Genomic DNA, 18,311 nt, shown 5'->3' with positions numbered 1-18,311 from the left:
AACTTGCAGTCTGGGGTAGTTAATAGGAAGATTTGCTCCCTGAGGGCCATCCCTCAGATAGAGCAGGGCAAGGGGGTGGGGTGTTTATTTATTTTTATTTAAAAAAAAAAACCATTTGTTCCTGTTCATACCCGGATCAGTCCAGACTCCTGGGATATTGCCTCCCTTCCAGCAGATGGAGACAGAGAAAGTTTCATTGGCACTGGCATATAACCCGGTGTGCCACTTGCACTCCCTCAGTATTTCTCTGTCTCCAGCAGATGGAAGTGGTGCAATCCCTGCAGTCTTGGGAAAAAAAAAAAAAAGGGCGAGAGATTTTAAATTCTATTCAGTTATCCTCCTAGGAGGTTGCGAGGCCCTGGTGGGGCTGTCCCTCCTGGTGTTGAGGGAGACGAACAAGGGGTCAGGGACCCTGGGCTGGCTTGTTCGGTTGCTTCCGGGGGTGGGGGGCTATAACTGCTGGGGCCGGTTCTCTTCTCCCCTAGGAAAACAGTCGCTCTGCAGCAGCTCTTCTTTTGGGGAAGTCTTGCTAGGCTTTCTCAGTTGTAAGTAAATTTTGGTTTCTGTTTAAAAAAAAAAGAAGCGATAAGGCTTTTGCATCAGGGTCGGTTGCATTGGGGGCCTTGGATCAGCCGCTGTAAGGTGAGCATGTGGGCGGCGGAGTCTTGGCTGAGAGCGCGGCGCAGCAGGGCTGTTGTGCCGCGTGGTCTGCCCTCTATAAAGTCAGCGTGGCTTCGGGTTATGGCACGCTGCAGTGCATGCCACTTGTGTAGTGATGCGCAGGCATGTCTCTCTCACACCAGGCTGCACTCCCGATGCCTCTGGTGGGGGGGGGGGGAGGAGGGCAGATCGGGGTTGTCGAAGCCCGCTCTGGAACGGCAGGCTGGAGCCAAAACGAGCGCGGGAGCATCTTTGCTGGCAGGTGCAGGAAAGTCGGCCCTCTCTAGGCTGCTTCGGGGAGTTGGGGGGGGGGGGGGTGAGGACCTTCCCCCCCCCTCCACTGTCTCTGTTGCGGCAGGGCATCTTTAATAGGACGGAACACAATTTGAATGGGGAAGGGGATCATTCTGAGGATAAGTCAGAGGATCCCATGCCATTTTCCTCTGAATTTGTCTTGCTAATGTACAAAGCATATTTGGCAGCTGGGGGGGGCCGGGCTGGGTTCAGGGGTCTGGTGCTCGGCGGCCGGCTAAGACAGCTGGAAGTTCTGGGGGCCCGGTTCCACGCAAGGTGTCCAGGATCTTCGGGATGAGATCTGTGCTCGGCAGTCCGGATGTAGACTCCGATGACTTGGAAGGGGCTCCGCAGGTTCCAATGCTTCCGGATCCATCCAGGGCTGACATATCCAACTGCTCCTGACAAAGGTCAGGATGGGCCAGATCCGGATGAAGGGTTGGGCCAGGTGCTGGTGGCTGAGGGGGACGACCCTAAGGTGGTGCATTTATTCTGGAAAGAGGAGTTGTGGCCCTTAATTCTGCATGTCCTCGAGGAGCTGGGGATCAAGGTTCCTCAGGAGGAGTCCGATCAAGAGGGAGTGGACCGGTCATGGATGGTCTGAGGGGTCGAGCGAAAACTTTTGTTTCACAAGTCAGTAAAAAAAGCTGGTAGTCAGGGAGTGGGATACTCCTGAGACAGGCCTGAAGGTAGGTCAGGCGATGGCTAAGTTGTATCCATTGCAGGGGGACACCCTTGAGTTGTTGGCACTTCCTAAGGTGGATGCGTCAGAATCTGCAGTCACTAAGACCACTATTCCTGTGGCTGATTCAGCGATGCTGAAGGACATGCAAGACAGGAAGTTGGAGATTCATCTCAAAAAGATATTTGAGATGTCTGTGCTGGGCATTTGGGCTACTTTGTGCAGTAGCTTCATGCAGAGGGCCAGTTTGCGCTGGGTTCAGCAATTGCAGGCCACGAAATTGCTATGTACATCAGGTGGGACTGTCTGAAGGCAGCAGCAGCCTATGTGGCGGATGCCCTATATGATCTGATCCGAATGTTTTCAAGAATTATGATGTCTGTGGTTTCAGCCAGAAGGCTCCTTTGGTTAAGGAACTGGTCGACGGATGTGTGGTCTAAGTCTCAGTTGGGAGCCTTACCTTTCAAGGGAAAGCTCTTGTTTGGTGAGGACTTAGAGGAGCTCATAAAGCGCCTCGGGGAGACCAAAGGGCATAGGCTACTAGAAGACAGCCTAAAGGTAACAAAGGTTCCTTTGCAGGGCGGTCCCAGTTTCAGCCAAATGGGCGGTTTCATCCTGGTAGGCCCTTGGCGGGGGTTCAGAGGCAACGCGCCAGGAGGCAGCAATCCTGGAACCAGTCCTTTCGAGAGGGTAGGAAGCCAGGCAGAGAAGGTCTCAGCTAGGGCTCTGGCGGAGCCAAGTCCACCCAATGATAAGAGAAGGTTACGTTTTAGAGTTATCTCGCCCGCTACGGGATTTGTTCATGGTATCCCCTTGTGCTTCATTCCCAAAGAGAAGGGAAGTTCAAGAAACCGTGAAGCGGTTACAAGCCGTGATTCTGGTTCCGGGTGGCGGAACAAAGGACAGGAAGGTATTCTATATATTTCATGGTTCCAAAAAAGGAGGGGTCCTTCCATCTAATTTTGGATTTAAAAAAAAGATGAATGTCGCTCTCAAGGTTCCTCATTTTTGAATGGAAATGCTACATTCGGTGATCGCAGCAGTGCGCAAGGGAGAGTTTCTAGCGTCTCTAGACTTGACTGAAGCTTATATACATATTCTGATTCACCCGGATTACCAGAGATTTCTCCACTTTATGATCTTGGCAAGCATTTTCAGTTTTGTGCTCTTTCATTCGGCTTGGCAACAGCACTATGGACGTTTACCAAGGTGATGGTGGTGGGTGGCAGCTGCTGTGATGCTAAGAAAAAGGGGCATCTTGGTTCATCCATATCTGGACGACTGGCTCATCTGAGCAAAGTCAGAAGCTCTTGCTATTTAGGTGGTGGCTCAAGTCTTGCAGCAACTGGAAGCGCTGGGGTGGGTGGTGAATTGGGCAAAGAATCATCTTACCCCCTCTCAGGTTGTGAAGTTCTTGGGAGCGCACTTCAACACCAGGGCAGGAAGAGTTTTCCTGACAGAGGGTTGTATTCTCAAGTTGCAGAATCAGGTGTGCAGCTTGCTGGATGCGGAGGTGCCCAGGGTCTGGGATTACCTCCAGGTGTTAGGGGTCTATGGCCTCAATGTTAGAGCTAGTTCCTTGGGCCTTTGCGCACATGAGGCCATTACAATGGGTGCTCCTTTCCCAGTGGGATCCTTGTCAGAGCAGTTTCATCTTCCGCTGTCTCTCAAGGAGCCTGCCATGTCCAGTCTTTTATGGTGGCTTGATCAGGAGCATTGCAGCACGGAGAGGACTTAGAGATCCCAGACTGGATGGTGGCTACCATGGATGCCAGTCTTTTTGGCTGGGGGGCTGTATTCCAGGGTCAGTCGGCGCAGGGACAGTGGTCTGAAGAAGAGAAGTCCAGGTCTATTAATTGTTTGGAGACCAGAGCAGTGAAGTACACGTTGGTTGCGTTTCTGCCTCTGTTGAGCGGCCGCGTGGTGTGCATCTTGTCGGACAATGCAACCATGGTGGCTTATATCAATCGACAGGGGGGAACCAGGAGTTGAGCAGTGGCCCAGGATGCTCAAGAGTTGTTTCTTTGGGTGGAACAGCATTCAGCTATGCCAGTGGCCTCTCACATTGCTGGAGTGGACTTTCTCAGTCGCCAGAAGCTGGATCCTGGGGAGTTGGAGCTGTCGGAGGAGACGATTACTCTGATTAGTTGCCAGTGGGGTACTCCCCGCCTGGACTTGATGGTGTTGCGGAAGAATGCCAAAGCACCCCGATTCTTCTTTCGCAGAAGAGAACATGGAGCGGAGGGAGTAGATGCCCTAGTGCTCCCTTGGCCTTGAAGGATTCGTCTTTATTTGTTCCATCCATGGCCCCTGGTAGAAAAATTAATAAGACGAATAGAAAATCACCCTGGTGAGGTGATTCTGGTGGTGTCAGAGTGGCCATGGCGCCCATGGTTTGTGGACCTGGTCAACGTGGCAGTGGACGGTCCACTGAGACTCGTTCATTTACTGAAACTTCTTTGGCAGGGTCTTATTTTCAGAGAGTGTGGATTGCTTTTGTCTCACAGTTTGGCTTTTGAGAGGAGATGTTTGAGAGAGAGTGAGAGGATATCATTTATTTATTTATTTATTTAAGGGTTTCTTATATACCGAGGCACGTTTGCAAAACATCACCTCGGTTCACAATGTAACATAACTTAGCAACAAGTTTTACAATAATAACATTAACAGGTAGCGGTTAATAGGGCAGGGGATGATAATACGGGAAATATATACAAATGTACATGTTAGTTTTGACAATAAAGTTATATAAAGCAATCAGGATAATTAGCAGGGTGAAGTAATAGATGGAAGGGGAGGACGAGGAGGAGACCTATAGAGGTTGGGAGGAGGGGAGAGGAGATAGAAGGGGCGAGGGTCAATTGGGTAGGGAGAGAAAAGAGAAAGGGCAAGGGTCAGGTGGGCGGTCGGTTGGGCGGTCATGTCATATCTTAGGGGAAAGATAGATCGTTAGTCAGGGTATGCTAGTTTGAACAGCCATGTTTTAAGATTGTGCTTGAATTTTTTGTGGCAAGGTTCCTGGCGTAATTGGGAAGGCATTTTATTCCAGTGGGCGGTTCCTGCGATGATGAAAGATCGCTCTCTAAAGGTGGTATGCTTCATGAACTTTGGAGAGGGTATCTGGAGTTTGGCCAGGTGATGCGTTCTTGTGGGTCTTGTCGGAGTGTGAAGCAGGAGATGTTCAGGGAACCATTGCATGTCATGGTTATGAATGGCTTTGTGTATGAGCGTGAGTACTTTATATACTATCCTGGAGGTTACGGGGAGCCAATGTAATGATTGAAGGACGGGAGTAATGTGGTCATGACGGTGAGTGTTGGTAAGGATGCGTGCTGCAGCATTTTGTAATAACTGTAGAGGTTGTAGGGTATTTTTTGGTAAGCCTAGGAGGATAGCGTTGCAATAATCAAGTTTGGACAGGATCATAGCTTGCAGAACTGTGCGGAAGTCAGAGGTATGAAGAAGAGGTTTGATTCTCTTCAAGGTGTGGAGTTTGAAGAATCCGCTTTTTATGGTGGCTGAAATGAATTTTTTGAGATTAAATTGATCGTCTATCATAATGCCAAGGTTGCGGACTAGTAGGGTAGGAGGGCAACTGGGTAGTGAGGGTGTGGGGGAGAGACTGCGTGAAGGGTTGTTAGGAGGGGAGAGAATGAGTAGCTCTGTTTTGTTAGTATTGAGAGCAAGGAAATTATCGGAGAGCAGTTTATTTATCTCAGATAGCGCAGAGTTCCAGATCTTCATTGCGTTTGCAATGGAATCATTAATAGGGATGAGTATCTGCACGTCGTCAGCATATATAAAGTGCTGGATACCCAATTTCGAGAGGAGTTGGCAGAGGGGGAGGAGGTATATATTAAAGAGTGTAGAAGAGAGGGATGAACCCTGTGGTACTCCTTGAGATAGTTTGACAGGGTTAGATTTGTTACAACCAATTTTTACACTGTAGCTTCTGTCACTAAGGTATGATTGGAACCATAGTAGGGCTGTGCCAGCAATGCCAATTTCCATGAGGCGTTTGATGAGTGTGAGGTGGTTGACGGTATCAAATGCCGCAGAGATATCTAATAGTGCAAGTATGTGGGATTGTCCGTTGTCCATGGCTTTAAGTATAGATTCTGAGAGGGTGATGAGTAGTGTTTCTGTACTATGGTGTTTGCGAAAACCATATTGAGATGTGGAGAGTATGTTGTGTTCATCAATGTATTCAGTGAGTTGTTTGTTGATAATCTTTTCCAGTATTTTGGAGAGGAAAGGGAGGTTTGATACTGGGCGATAGTTGGCTAGTTTGTTAGGATCCAAATTAGGTTTTTTGAGAGTGGGTTTGATAATGGCGTGCTTGAGTTGCTTTGGGACTTGGCCTAGGGTAATGGATTTGTTCAGTATGTTTGCGATGTGTTTGGCTGTAGTAGCTGGGCTTGTGAGTAATATTTTGGTAGGCAGATTGTCTGAGGGGTGATAGGCAGGTTTGATTTTTTTGAGAGTGGTTTCAATTTCTAGTGCAGATGTGTTTTCAAAGTTCAATAGTGAGGAGTTTGGGTTTTTCGTGTGTGGGTGTGATTGTGTGTTTTGATTGGTTCAGTTTATTGGGGTGTTTTTAGGTGTAGGTGAGTTTGGGGAGCCAGAATGAGCTGTGAAGCGTGCCATAATGGTTTCCACTTTAGAGAGGAAGTAAGATGCTAGATTCTCACATTTTGTTTCATCGTCATTGTCAGGATTACATCTATCTTGATGCCTGCGAGGCAAAGTGCTTGGATGGTCATTGGCTACTCACCCAGATGTGGTTCGTTTCCTTCAGGGGACAAAGCATTTGCATCCTCTTGTGCAGAAGATGTGTTCCTCTTGGAACCTCAGATTAGTCCTTAGGGGGTTGTGTGCTGCTTTTGAACCTTTAAGAAGGGCAACAATAAAGGATCTTACTTTGAAAGTGGTGTTTCTGGTAGCCAGTTGTTCTTCTCGGAGAATCTCGGAACTTCAAGCATTGTCATGCAGAGAACCTTTTCTGAGGATCTCTGACTCCGGGATATCTTTGAGGACAGTGCCCTCTTTTCTCTCGAAGGTTGTGTTCATTTGAACCAGACTGTGGAACTTCCGGCTTTTCCAGATTTGGACACGGCTCTGCAAGCTAAAGACCTACGATGTTTGGATGTGAAGCTGGCCTTGTTGCGTTACCTCAAAGTCACCAATAACTTCAGGGTGTCTGACCATCTCTTTGTGCTTTGAAGTGGTCCTAAGAAAGGTCAGAAGACTTCAAAGTCTACAATAGCAAGATGGTTGAAAGAGGCAATAAGCTCGGCTTATATCTGTAAGGGGCGTCCGGTTCCGGAGGGCTTGAGGGTGCACTCAGTTCGGTCTCAGGTGACTTCTTGGGCTGAGTGTCAGTTGGTGTTGTCACAAGAAATTTGTCAGGCGGCTATTTGGAAGTCCTTGTACACTTTCGCCAGACATTATCAGTTGGATGTCCAAGCCCCAGAGACCATGAGCTTTGGTGAGATTGTTCTTTGAGCGGGACTCTTGCAGTCCTACCCTAATTAGGGAAGCTTGGGTACATCCCAGGAGTCTGGACTGATCTGGGTATGGACAGGAAAGGAAAATTGGTTCTTACCTGCTAATTTTTGTTCCTGGAATACCACAAATCAATCCAGAGTCCTGCCCTGTGTGGGGGAGTGTCCGCTCGTATTTCTGACTTGATTCTGGTTTCTTTAGGATGCAAAGCTGATTAAGATTTCAAGTTTGTTGTCCTGGTTTGTAGTTTTTTGTGTGCAGTTTTTTTTGTTGGGGGTTTAACCTCTCCCTTTGCTCATTTATGGAAAGTCATTTGAGTTAAGGTGGTTATAGGGATATTCTTGGCTTGGGTACAGGTCAATATTGAGGGACTGCAGGTGGCACACCGGGTATATATGCCAGTGCAACTTTCTCTTTCTCCATCTGCTGGAAGGGAGGCATAGTTCCAGGAATCTGGACTGATCCGTGGTATTCCAGGAACGAAAATTAGCAGTTGAGAACCAATTTTCCTTTACTCACCTATATCAGCTCCACTTTGCTAGGCGGTTTACAAAATTTATACAATAGTATTCCTGGTCTGGCACAGCTCAAACTCTCCAGGGTATTGATAGCCAGGGATCTGATTCCCTCAGTCCCACTGGAGTCCTCTCTTCTAAGTCTCCCCTTTGCTGGACACTGACCAGATGCAAGGAAGTATTTTTTTTAATTCTCTTTGAGGTGGACTGCCACTTAAAAAAAACAAAACAAAAAACCCCAGTTCAGAAAGGCATTGTGGGCTTAATTGAGGGGCTTAATTGAAGCCACAGGAAAGGAGAAAGTTGCTGCCGAGGCACTTTGGCCCGTGAATCCAAGGAGGTGACCAGGAGACAAGTTGGTCGGCCTGTAGGCAGCACATGCACATAGCTGTGACCATGGGGCCTTGTGAAATGCTGCAGGGCCTGTGGGGAAAGGAAATCATGGCTTGAGACAGAAATGCTTTGTTCACCTTGTGGCTCCGGGAAAGAAGGAAGCTCCAGGTTGGCTACAGAAGCAGGGGATTGCAAGCGAGCCATCTGGAAATCTGGAGGTGGAGAGCAGGCCTCTTCCAGTGGTGTGGGAATGGCAGCCATCTTGTCCCCATGTGGCGAGCAGCAGGCAGCTACGGGGAAGGAAAAGGATTCCCCACCCCCGTTATCGCTGGTTGTTCAAGACTTGGCAGGAAGTCAAGAGAGCACCAGAGAGAAGATTGGAATGAGTTTGGGGAGTTTGACTCCACGGATTCTGAGGCTTTTTCCTCGGATTTTGTGCTGCTCATGCAAAAAGCATGCAAAAAGCATATTTGACTAAGAAAGGTGCAGGAGGCAAGGGTTTTCAGGCCTGGAGTACCTTGTGACTGGCTAAGTAGCTGAAAGTAGTCCCTCCAGGGGGTTCTGAGGGGATCTTTCAGCTGCTGGGCCTCAAAAAGGCAATCCAGCAAGGATTCAGACAATTCAGGGAATTTGGAGGGGACAGGAGACTCTCTGGGAGACTCTGGAGAAGACCCTCCGGTGGATGATGGGGTTAGAGAATCTCAGATCCAGGGGATGTCCCGGTGGCCAAAGGAGATGACCCTAGGGTGGACAGATTGTTCAGAAGAGAGGTTATACCCGCTCATCCTGTGTATGCTGTAGGAACTAGGGATCAAGGTTCCTCAAGAAGTCAAACCAAGGTGTGGATCCCATTCTGGCCCACTGAAAGCCTTTCCTTTCGACAAAAAAGTGAAGAAACTGGTTATCTGGGAGTGGGATACTCTGGAGGTGGGCCTGAAGGTGGGTAGGGCAATGACGAAACTATATCCTCTACCCGAGGATGTCTTGGAGTTGCGGATGCGCCCTAAGTGGGATGCTTCCATCTTGGCAGTGATGAAGAAGACAACCATCCTGATGGCGGGTTAGGCCTCGTTGAAGGATGGTCAGGATCAGAAGCTGGAGATCCAGGTGAAGAGGGTAAGAACATAAGGACATGCCATACTGGGTCAGACCAAGGATCCATCAAGCCCAGCATCCTGTTTCCAACAGTGGCCAATCCAGGCTATAAGTACCTGGCAAGTACCCAAAAACTATCCCATGTTACTGATGCTAGTAAAAGCAGTGGCTATTTTCTAAGTCAACTTGATTAATAGCAGGTAATGGACTTCTCCACCAAGACCTTATCCAAGAACTGCACTAACCACATCGCCTGGCAACAAATTCCAGAGTTTAATGGTGCGTTGAGTGAAATAGAACTTTCTCTGAGTAGTTTTAAATGGGCTACATGCTAACTTCATAGAGTGCCCCCTAGTTCCTTCTATTATCCGAAAGAGTAAATAACCAATTCACATTTACCCGTTCTAGACCTCTCATGTTTTTAAACACCTCTATCATATCCCCCCTCAGCCGTCTCTTCTCCAAGCTGAACAGTCCTAACCTTTTTAGCCTTTCCTCATAGGGGAGCTGTTCCATCCCCTTTATCATTTTGGTCGCCCTTCTCCATTGCAACTTTATCTTTTTTGAGATGCGGCGACCAGAATTGTACACAGTATTCAAGGTGCGGTCTCACCATGGAGTGATACAGAGGCATTGTGACATTTTCCATTTTATTCACCATTCCCTTCCTAATAATTTCTAGCATTCTGTTTGCTTTCTTGACTACTGCAGCACACTGGGCCGACGATTTCAATGTATTATCCACCATGATGCCTAGATCTCTTTCCTGGGTGGTAGCTCCTAATATGGAACCTAACATCGTGAAACTATAACATGGGTTATTTTTCCCTATATGCATCACCTTGCACTTATCCACATTAAATTTCATCTGCCATTTGGATGCCTAATTTTCCAGTCTTACAAGGTCCTTCTGCAGTTTATCATAATCTGCATGTGATTTAATTACTCTGAATAATTTTGTATCATCTGCAAATTTGATTACCTCACTCGTTTTATTCCTTTCCAGATTATTTATAAATATATTGAAAAGCACAGATCCCGGAGGCACTCCACTGCCCACCTCCCTCCACTGAGAAAATTGTCCATTTAATCCTACTCTCTGTTTCCTGTCTTTTAACCAGTTTGTAATCCACGAAAGGACATCACCACCTATCCCATGACTTTTTACTTTTCCTAGAAGCCTCTCATGAGGAACTTTGTCAGATGCCTTCTGAAAATCCAGATACACTACATCTACCGGTTCACCTTTATCTACATGTTTATTAACCCCTTCAAAAAAGTGAAGCAGATTTGTGAGGCAAGACTTGCCTTGGGTAAAGCTATGCTGACTTTGTTCCATTAAAGTCATGTCTTTTTATATGTTCTGTGATTTTGTTCTTTAGGACACTTTCCACTATTTTTCCTGGCACTGAAGTCAGGCTAACTGGTCTGTAGTTTCCTGAATCACTCCTGGAGCCCTTTTTAAATATTGGGGTTACATTAGCTATCCTCCAGTCTTCAGGTACAATGGATGATTTTAATGATAAGGATACAAGTTTTTAATAATAGATCTGAAATTTCATTTTTTAGTTCCTTCAGAACCCTGGGGTGTATACCATCCGGTCCAGGTGATTTACTGCTCTTCAGTTTGTCAATCAGGATGTTTGAGGTCTCAACCTTAAGCCTGAATGCTGTAGTCTGTAGCAGCTTTATGCAATGGGCCTTTCCCTGTACGTACCCGGATCAGTCCAGACCATGGGTTAAGCCCCCGTTCCAGCAGGTGGAGACAGACCAAAGTTCTAAGGGCAGCCCATATAAGGATGGAACCTACCCTGGAACCCTCAGAATTTGTCTGTCTCCAGCAGGTGGAACAGCTCACCCTTTGGTTCCCTGTTTAGCTTGCCCTCTGTGTTTTCTTTCCTCTCCTTTCTCTGGGGCAAGCTCACGCAAGTACTCTTTTAATTTACTTCTTAATTTTTAAATATATTAAAAAAAAAAAAGATTTTTTTCTCTGACTGACTGTGTCAGGGCAGACAGTTCTGTCTCCCTCTCTCTTGGGGTTCCTAGGGGGGCTTTGCCCCTTGATTTCTGTCAGCCTAGGTTCCCTTCCTGGTGACCTAGTGTGGGTGATACTGGTGGTGCCAGTCCCTCTCCCCACGTTTGTATCTGCTGCTGTGCCCCGAGATGCCCATACCTCAGTGGAGCTTCAGGGAGGATTATTATACCCCTGCCTCTGTGAATGCAATGAATTATTAATGTGAATAAACTGTTTTTGTTTTCTCAAGCTTTCACAGAATATATTGTTTACTTGTCTTTGTTTAAATTAAAAAAAAAAAAAAAGGCAGCAGTTTGATTTTGTGAGGAGGAAGCGGGGTTCAATCTCCCGCCCAGCTCCTCAGGGGCTCCCAGCTCCGCTGTTTTCAATTAGCTTTACAGCCGCTTTCCTGCTCCATGCCGCAGCCACCGTTTTGTTTAGCTTGTGGAGAGTCGGCCTCCTGACTCTCCCGCGATGGGGTATGCTCCAGGTGTATTTCGGGGGGTAAAGGCTCCTCTTCTGAACTGCCAAATTTTAGACCTCTGGGAAGGGCTCCCCGACGTGTTTCTAAGCTGTTTCCGTCCCGGGAACGAGCGTCAGTGGTCGCCATTTTGGGTGTTTCTGATGAAACACTTCCTGCTTCTCCGGGGGCTGGGGATCAGATTTTTTTTTTTTCCCCCCGATTTGAGCCCGATTCGCTCTCGGGGGGGGGGGGGGGGGTGGCTCGGATCCCCCCTCACCTCCCCCTCACACCGTGAAAAATTCGGCCCGGACCTGTTTTTCCTCGGATTTTGTCCTTTTAATGCATATGAATCTTACTTGGCCAGCTTACAGAGGGAGGTGCCCCCCCCCCCCAATTGTTCCCCTTCCTCCGAAACCTGCTCTTTTTCCTGTGCCGTCCCCTGATGTTGTTGCGGACCCCCCCCCAGCCTCCTTTAGACCCTCTTGACCTAGGGGACGATGATACCACGGCTCAAGCCCCCCCGCTAGAGGGTGACAATCCCAGTGTCCTGCGCTTATTTCAGCGGGAGGAACAGGAGCCTCTTATTCCCTTCGTTCTCCAGGAACTGGGAATTGAAGCCCCACCAGATGATTCTGTGGCGGCAGCGATGACACCAAACGTGGACCCGGTCCTGGCGGGACTCAGGGCGTTACCGCGTACTTTCCCGTTTCATCCAATGCACCGTTTGCTTCTCCTCTGGGAATGGGAGTCCCCAGGGTCGGGGCTTCGAGTTGGTAGGGCTATGGATAAGCTATACCCGCTCCCTGAGGACTGCCTGTGGACATGTTAAAGATTCCTAAGATAGATTCTTCTGTCACCGCGGTGATGAAACGTACCACCATTCCTGTGGTGGGCGCTACAGCATTACGGGATGTGCAGGACCGTAAGCTTGAATTTTATTTGAAACGCATCTTTGAAGTTTTGGCTCTCAGAGTCCGGGCGACTATTTGCAGCAGTCTCATGCAGCGAGCAAGCCTTAGGTGGATGCAACAGTTACTCAGCACCCAGGACCTCCCGTCTGCAGAGGCTGAGCAAGCTGAACGCTTGGAGGGCGCTATAGCCTATGGGCGGATGCCCTCTATGACTTGTTTCGTGTCTGGGCAAAGGCTATGGTTTCTGTGGTCTCGGCCAGACGTCTTCTCTGGCTACGTAATTGGTCTGCTGATACTTCTTCAAAAGCTCAGTTGGGCACTCTTCCTTTCAAGGGCAAGTTGCTTTTTGGTGAGGACCTGGAGCAGCTTATTAAATCCTTGGGTGAGAACAAAGTCCACAAGCTGCCAGAGGACTGTCCCAAACAGTCGAAGTCTTTTTTTTTTTTTTTCCGACTCGCACTCGCTTTAGGGGAAACTGCCGTTACGGCACCAGGGCTTCCCCAGGGGTGGCGTCTCCAGGTCCCAGTCTTGGTCCCATTCCTTTCACGGCCGTCGAGGCTTCTGGGATGGCCATCAGCAACACACAACCATTAAGTCAGCTCCCCAATGAGATTTGGCCGGTCCATTCCTCCGAACGAAACTTAGGTGGGCGTCTTTCTCTGTTTCTCGAGGAGTGGGCCAAAATCACATCCGATCTCTGGGTCCTCAAGGTGATAGAACACGGCTACGCGTTAGAGTTTGCCAGGGACCTGCCGGATCTATATATCGTGTCCCCTTGCGGCCGTTCCAAGCGACCTGTGGTCTGTCAAAACCTGTTGAGACTTTAGGATTTGGGGGCGAACCTTCCGGTACCGGTACAAGAACAGGGTGCCGGCCAGTATTCAATTTACTTCGTTGTTCCCAAAAAGGACGATTTCTTTCGCCCCATCCTGGATCTCAAAAGGGTCAATCGGGCCCTCAAGGTTCCCCGTTTCAAGATAGAAAACCTGCGCGCGGTGTTTGCGGCGGTCCGTCCCGGCGAGTTCCTCGCTTCCCTTGATCTGACAGAGGCTTATTTTCACATCCCCATCCATTGGGAACATCAAAGATTCCTTTGCTTTCAGATCTTAGACCAGCAGTTCCGGGCCCTTCCCTTCGGTCTCGCCTCCGCTCCCCACGCCTTCACCAAGATCATCATTGCGGCAGCTCTCCGACGAGAAGGGATTTTAGTCCATCCTCATCTAGACGATTGGTTGGTAAGGGGCAAGTCTGCTGCCTTCTGCACGCACGCGATAAACAGAGTTTTAGCCCTACTCACATCTCTCGGCTGGATAATCAACTACTCCAAAAGCAATCATCGGCCCTCACAAGAGCTGGAATTCCTTGGTGCTCTTTTCAACACTCGGGTCAGGAAGTTTTTCTTTCGGACTTGCGGACTCTCAACCTGATCGATTAGTTGAACACTTTTGTCTCTCTACCGCTTCCCACGGCGTGGGATTACCTGCAAGTTTTAGGGACCATGGCTTCCACGATCAGTCTCGTCCCCTGAGCGTTTGCTCATATGCGTCCTTTACAGAAAGCATTGTTATCCCATTGGAAACCGATGTCCGAGCAGTACCAAGAGATTCTCCCTCTCTCCGAATCTACCATAGACAATATACAATGGTGGTTCTCCCCGGCACATCTTCTCAAGGGGATGCCTCTTTTGACTCCCTCTTGGGTCATTGTGATGACAGATGCCAGCCTCTCTGGTTGGGGGGCTGTCTGCCAATCTCAAATGACTCAAAGTTTCTGGTCCCTCTCCCAGTCTCGGTGGCACATCAATCGTCTAGAAGCCCGAGCGGTTCACCTGGCTCTCAAATTTTTTTCTTCCTCTGATTTGCACAAAGCGGTCCGGGTGCTATCGGACAATTCCACCACGGTGGCTTACATAAATCGACAGGGGGGGACTCAAAGTCATCTAATGGCGCTAGAGGCTAGCAAGCTCTTTCTCTGGGCAGAGAGGCACTTGGATCGCCTGGCGGCCTCCCACATAGCAGGCAAGGAGAATATTCAAGCCGACTTCCTCAGTCGACAACATCTCGATCCCGGTGAGTGGGAGCTGTCAGACGAAGCGATGGACCTAATCGTGCACAGGTGGGGTCCCCCTCACCTGGACCTCATGGCGACGCTATCCAATGCCAAGGCTCCCCGGTTCTTCAGCCGGTGGAGGGAGCATTGTTCGGAAGGGGTGGATGCGCTGGTTCTTCCCTGGCCCTCCGACGTTCTTCTCTACGTGTTTCCACCGTGGCCATTAGTGGAGAAGGTTCTACGGAGAATAGAACTCCATCGCGGTCCGGTCATTCTCGTGGCCCCCGAATGGCCCCGACAGCCGTGGTTCGCGGATCTGGTGAATCTCACTGTGGACGGACCTCTTCGTCTCGGTCACCTGTCCCATCTTCTGCGACAGGGTCCCATATTTTTCGACCAGGCGGATCGCTTCTGTCTAGCGGCATGGCTTTTGAATGGAGACGTTTGAGACGAAGAGGATATAAGGATGAAGTTATTGCCACACTCTTCAGGTCTCGCAAACAGTCGACATCGCTTACCTACGTCCGGGTCTGGAAGGTTTTTGAAAACGTCTGCGAGGAGTTGGGTGTTTCGGCACGTTCACCTTCGGTTGCGGTTATTCTCACTTTTCTTCAGCATGGTCTCTCCAAGGATCTTTCGGTTAGCTCCCTGTGAGTTCAGGTTTCGGCTCTTGGTTCCCTCCTGGGCTCTATCGAAGGTCGGGCAGTCGCCTCTCATCCGGATGTTGTACATTTTCTCAGGGGCGCTAAGCACCTGAAACCGCCTGTCCGGTCTATTTGTCCTTGTGGAGTTTTAAACTTGGTTCTTCAAACTCTTTGTTCGGCACCGTTCGAGCCTCTCCGTTGAGCCACTCTCAAAGACTTGACTCTCAAGACTGTCTTCTTGGTCGCTATTTGCTCTGCCAGGAGGGTGTCTGAGCTTCAAGCTCTATCCTGTAGAGACCCTTTCTTGCGTTTTTCGGATTCGGGCGTCTCCTCTCAAGACCGTACCTTCTTTCTTACCTAAGGTTGTTTAGTCTTTTCATGTTAACCAGTCTGTGGAACTTCCTGCTTTTTCGCCAGAGGATATTGCGGCGACTGGTAATAGTGATCTTCGTCGTCTCAATGTCAAACGAGTCTTATTGCACTATCTTGAGGTCACTAATGATTTTCGGGTTTCCGATCACATTTTTGTCCTGTGGAGTGGACCCAACAGGGGGAAGCAAGCTTCTAAGGCTACGATCGCTCGCTGGTTGAAGGAGGTGATTTCTTCGGCCTACATTTGCAAGGGCCGACCAGTTCCTGAAGGCCTAAAAGCTCATTCTTTAAATTCTCAAGCGACGTCTTGGGCGGAGTCTCAATCATTGTCGCCGCAAGAAATATGTAGAGCGGCTTCATGGAATTCTCTTCATACTTTTGCTCGTCACTACCAACTCGATGTTCAGGCTCCAGCCTTTGGTTCCTTTGGTCGGCAGGTGCTTCGAGCAGGACTGTCTGGGTCCCACCCTCTGTAGGGAAGCTTTGGGACATCCCATGGTCTGGACTGATCCGGGTACGTACAGGGAAAGGAAAATTAGTTCTTACCTAATAATTTTCGTTCCTGTAGTACCACGGATCAGTCCAGACACCCACTCGTTCTTCTGGCCGCTCAAATTTTCTTCCTGTTATTTTTGTTTTTTTCCTTCTTATAGGACTCTCTCTTTTTTGATCCCTGCATCATCTTCCTGGAATCTACTAATAGGCACCGGAAGCATCGTTACGATGATCGGGGGTAGATATACAAGAGCGTTTAGTTACACAATTCATTCAATTGTTCTGTTATTTTGTTGGTTTAAATTAAATTACTAGTTATCCTGTTACTTGCTTGATCTTGTGTTTTCTGCTTTGACAATGCTTATGCTGAGGGTTCCAGGGTGGGTTCCGTCCTTATATGGGCTGCCCTTAGAACTTTGGTCTGTCTCCACCTGCTGGAACGGGGGCTTAACCCATGGTCTGGACTGATCCATGGTACTACAGGAATGAAAATTATCAGGTAAGAACTAATTTTCCTATTTGTGCTGGGTGCAGAAGCTCACGAGCACGCATGGACTCCTGCTGTTACAAAGTAGGCTGCGCTCTTAGAAGCAGGGTAGCCTATGTGGCAGACAACATTGTATGATTTGAATATCTGCCAGAAATATAATTTTAGCTGAATCAGCGAGGAGGCTCCTGTGGTTGCAAAGTTGGTTGGCGGATGTCTGGTCTAAGTCTCAGTTGGACAACCTTAAAGGGTAGCTGTTGTTTGGAGAAGACCTGGAACATCTTGTCAAGCACTTAAGAGAATTTAAGGAGCATAAATTGCCGAAGGATAATCCAAAGGGAAGCAAGAAGAGTTTCCTACCTCTGTCTCATTTTCAGGACATAAGGGGGTATAGATCCAATAGGGGTTCTTCCTTCTCTCAGGGCAGCAGTAGTCCTTTCAGGGATCTCATCAGCTGGCTCAGGACAGTTTTGGTCAAAGGACTGAAGGAAGTAGAGCCTCCCAATGAAACGAGGCCAATCCACTCTGCAAGCCATCAGGGGAGACTTGCTCTATTTTACACAGAGTGGACCAAGGTCACTACGGACCAGTGGGTCCTAGAGGTGATAAGAGATGGCTATGCATTTAGAATTTGCTCAGCCTCCCGGGAAGCTTTCATAGTCTCCCCTTGCAAGTCCCGTGTCAAGAAGGAAGCCATGCAGGAAACACTTCAATGACTGGAGACAGTGGTCTCTGCTCCCCTCGGAGGAAAGGGGACAAGGAAGGTATTCCATCTTTTTCATGGTTTAAGAACATAAGAAATTGCCATACTGGGTCAGACCAAGGATCCATCAAGCCCAGCATCCTGTTTCCAATAGAGGCAAAAACCAGGCCACAAGAACCTGGCAATTACCCAAACACTAAGAAGAACCCATGCTACTGATGCAATTAATAGCAGTGGCTATTCTCTAAGTATAATTGATTAATAGCCATTAATGGACTTCTCCTCCAAGAACTTATCGAAACCTTTTTTGAACCCAGCTACACTAACTGCACATCCTCTGGCAATAAATTCCAGAGCTTTATTGTGCGTTGAGTGAAAAAGAATTTTCCCTGATTAGTCTTAAATGTGCTACTTGCTAACTTCATGGAATGCCCCCTAGTCCTTCTATTATTCGAAAGTGTAAATAACCGATTCACATCTACTCGTTCAAGACCTCTCATGCTCTTAAAGACCTCTATCATATCCCCCCCTCAGCCATCTCTTCTCCAAGCTGAACAGCCCTAACCTCTTCAGCCTTTCCTTAAAGGGGAGCTGTTCCATCCCCTTTATCATTTTGGTTGCCCGTCTCTGTACCTTCTCCATCGCAACTATATCTTTTTTGAGATGCGGCGACCAGAATTGTACACAGTATTCAAGGTGCGGTCTCACCATGGAGCGATACAGAGGCATTATGACATTTTCCGTTCTATTAACCATTCCCTTCCTAATAATTCCTAACATTCTATTTGCTTTTTTGACTGCTGCAGCACACTGAGCTGACGATTTTAAAGTATTATCCACTATGATGCCTAGATCTTTTTCCTGGGTGGTAGCTCCTAATATGGAACCTAACATCATGTAACTACAGAAAGGCTTATTTTTCCCTATATGCAACACCTTGATCTTGTCCACATTAAATTTCATCTGCCATTTGGATGCCCAATCTTCCAGTCTTGCAAGGTCTTCCTGTAATGTATCACAGTGTGCTTGTGATTTAACTACTCTTTCCAGATCATTTATATATATATATATATATATATATATATATAT

At 48.2% G+C, this 18,311-nt stretch overlaps 1 protein-coding gene across 1 annotated transcript in view; it reads left to right on the top strand.

The window, feature by feature from the left end:
- Positions 1–18,311, top strand: part of VPS4A (vacuolar protein sorting 4 homolog A) — a 192,183-nt gene that overhangs the window by 94,802 nt on the left and 79,070 nt on the right. The gene's annotated exons all lie outside the window — the stretch shown is intronic.

The sequence above is a fragment of the Rhinatrema bivittatum genome, chromosome 7, assembly GCF_901001135.1.
Source record: "Rhinatrema bivittatum chromosome 7, aRhiBiv1.1, whole genome shotgun sequence".
Lineage (NCBI taxonomy): Eukaryota > Metazoa > Chordata > Amphibia > Gymnophiona > Rhinatrematidae > Rhinatrema > Rhinatrema bivittatum.
Note: the sequence above shows the minus strand (reverse complement) of the source record. Positions and strands in the feature narration are given on the sequence as shown.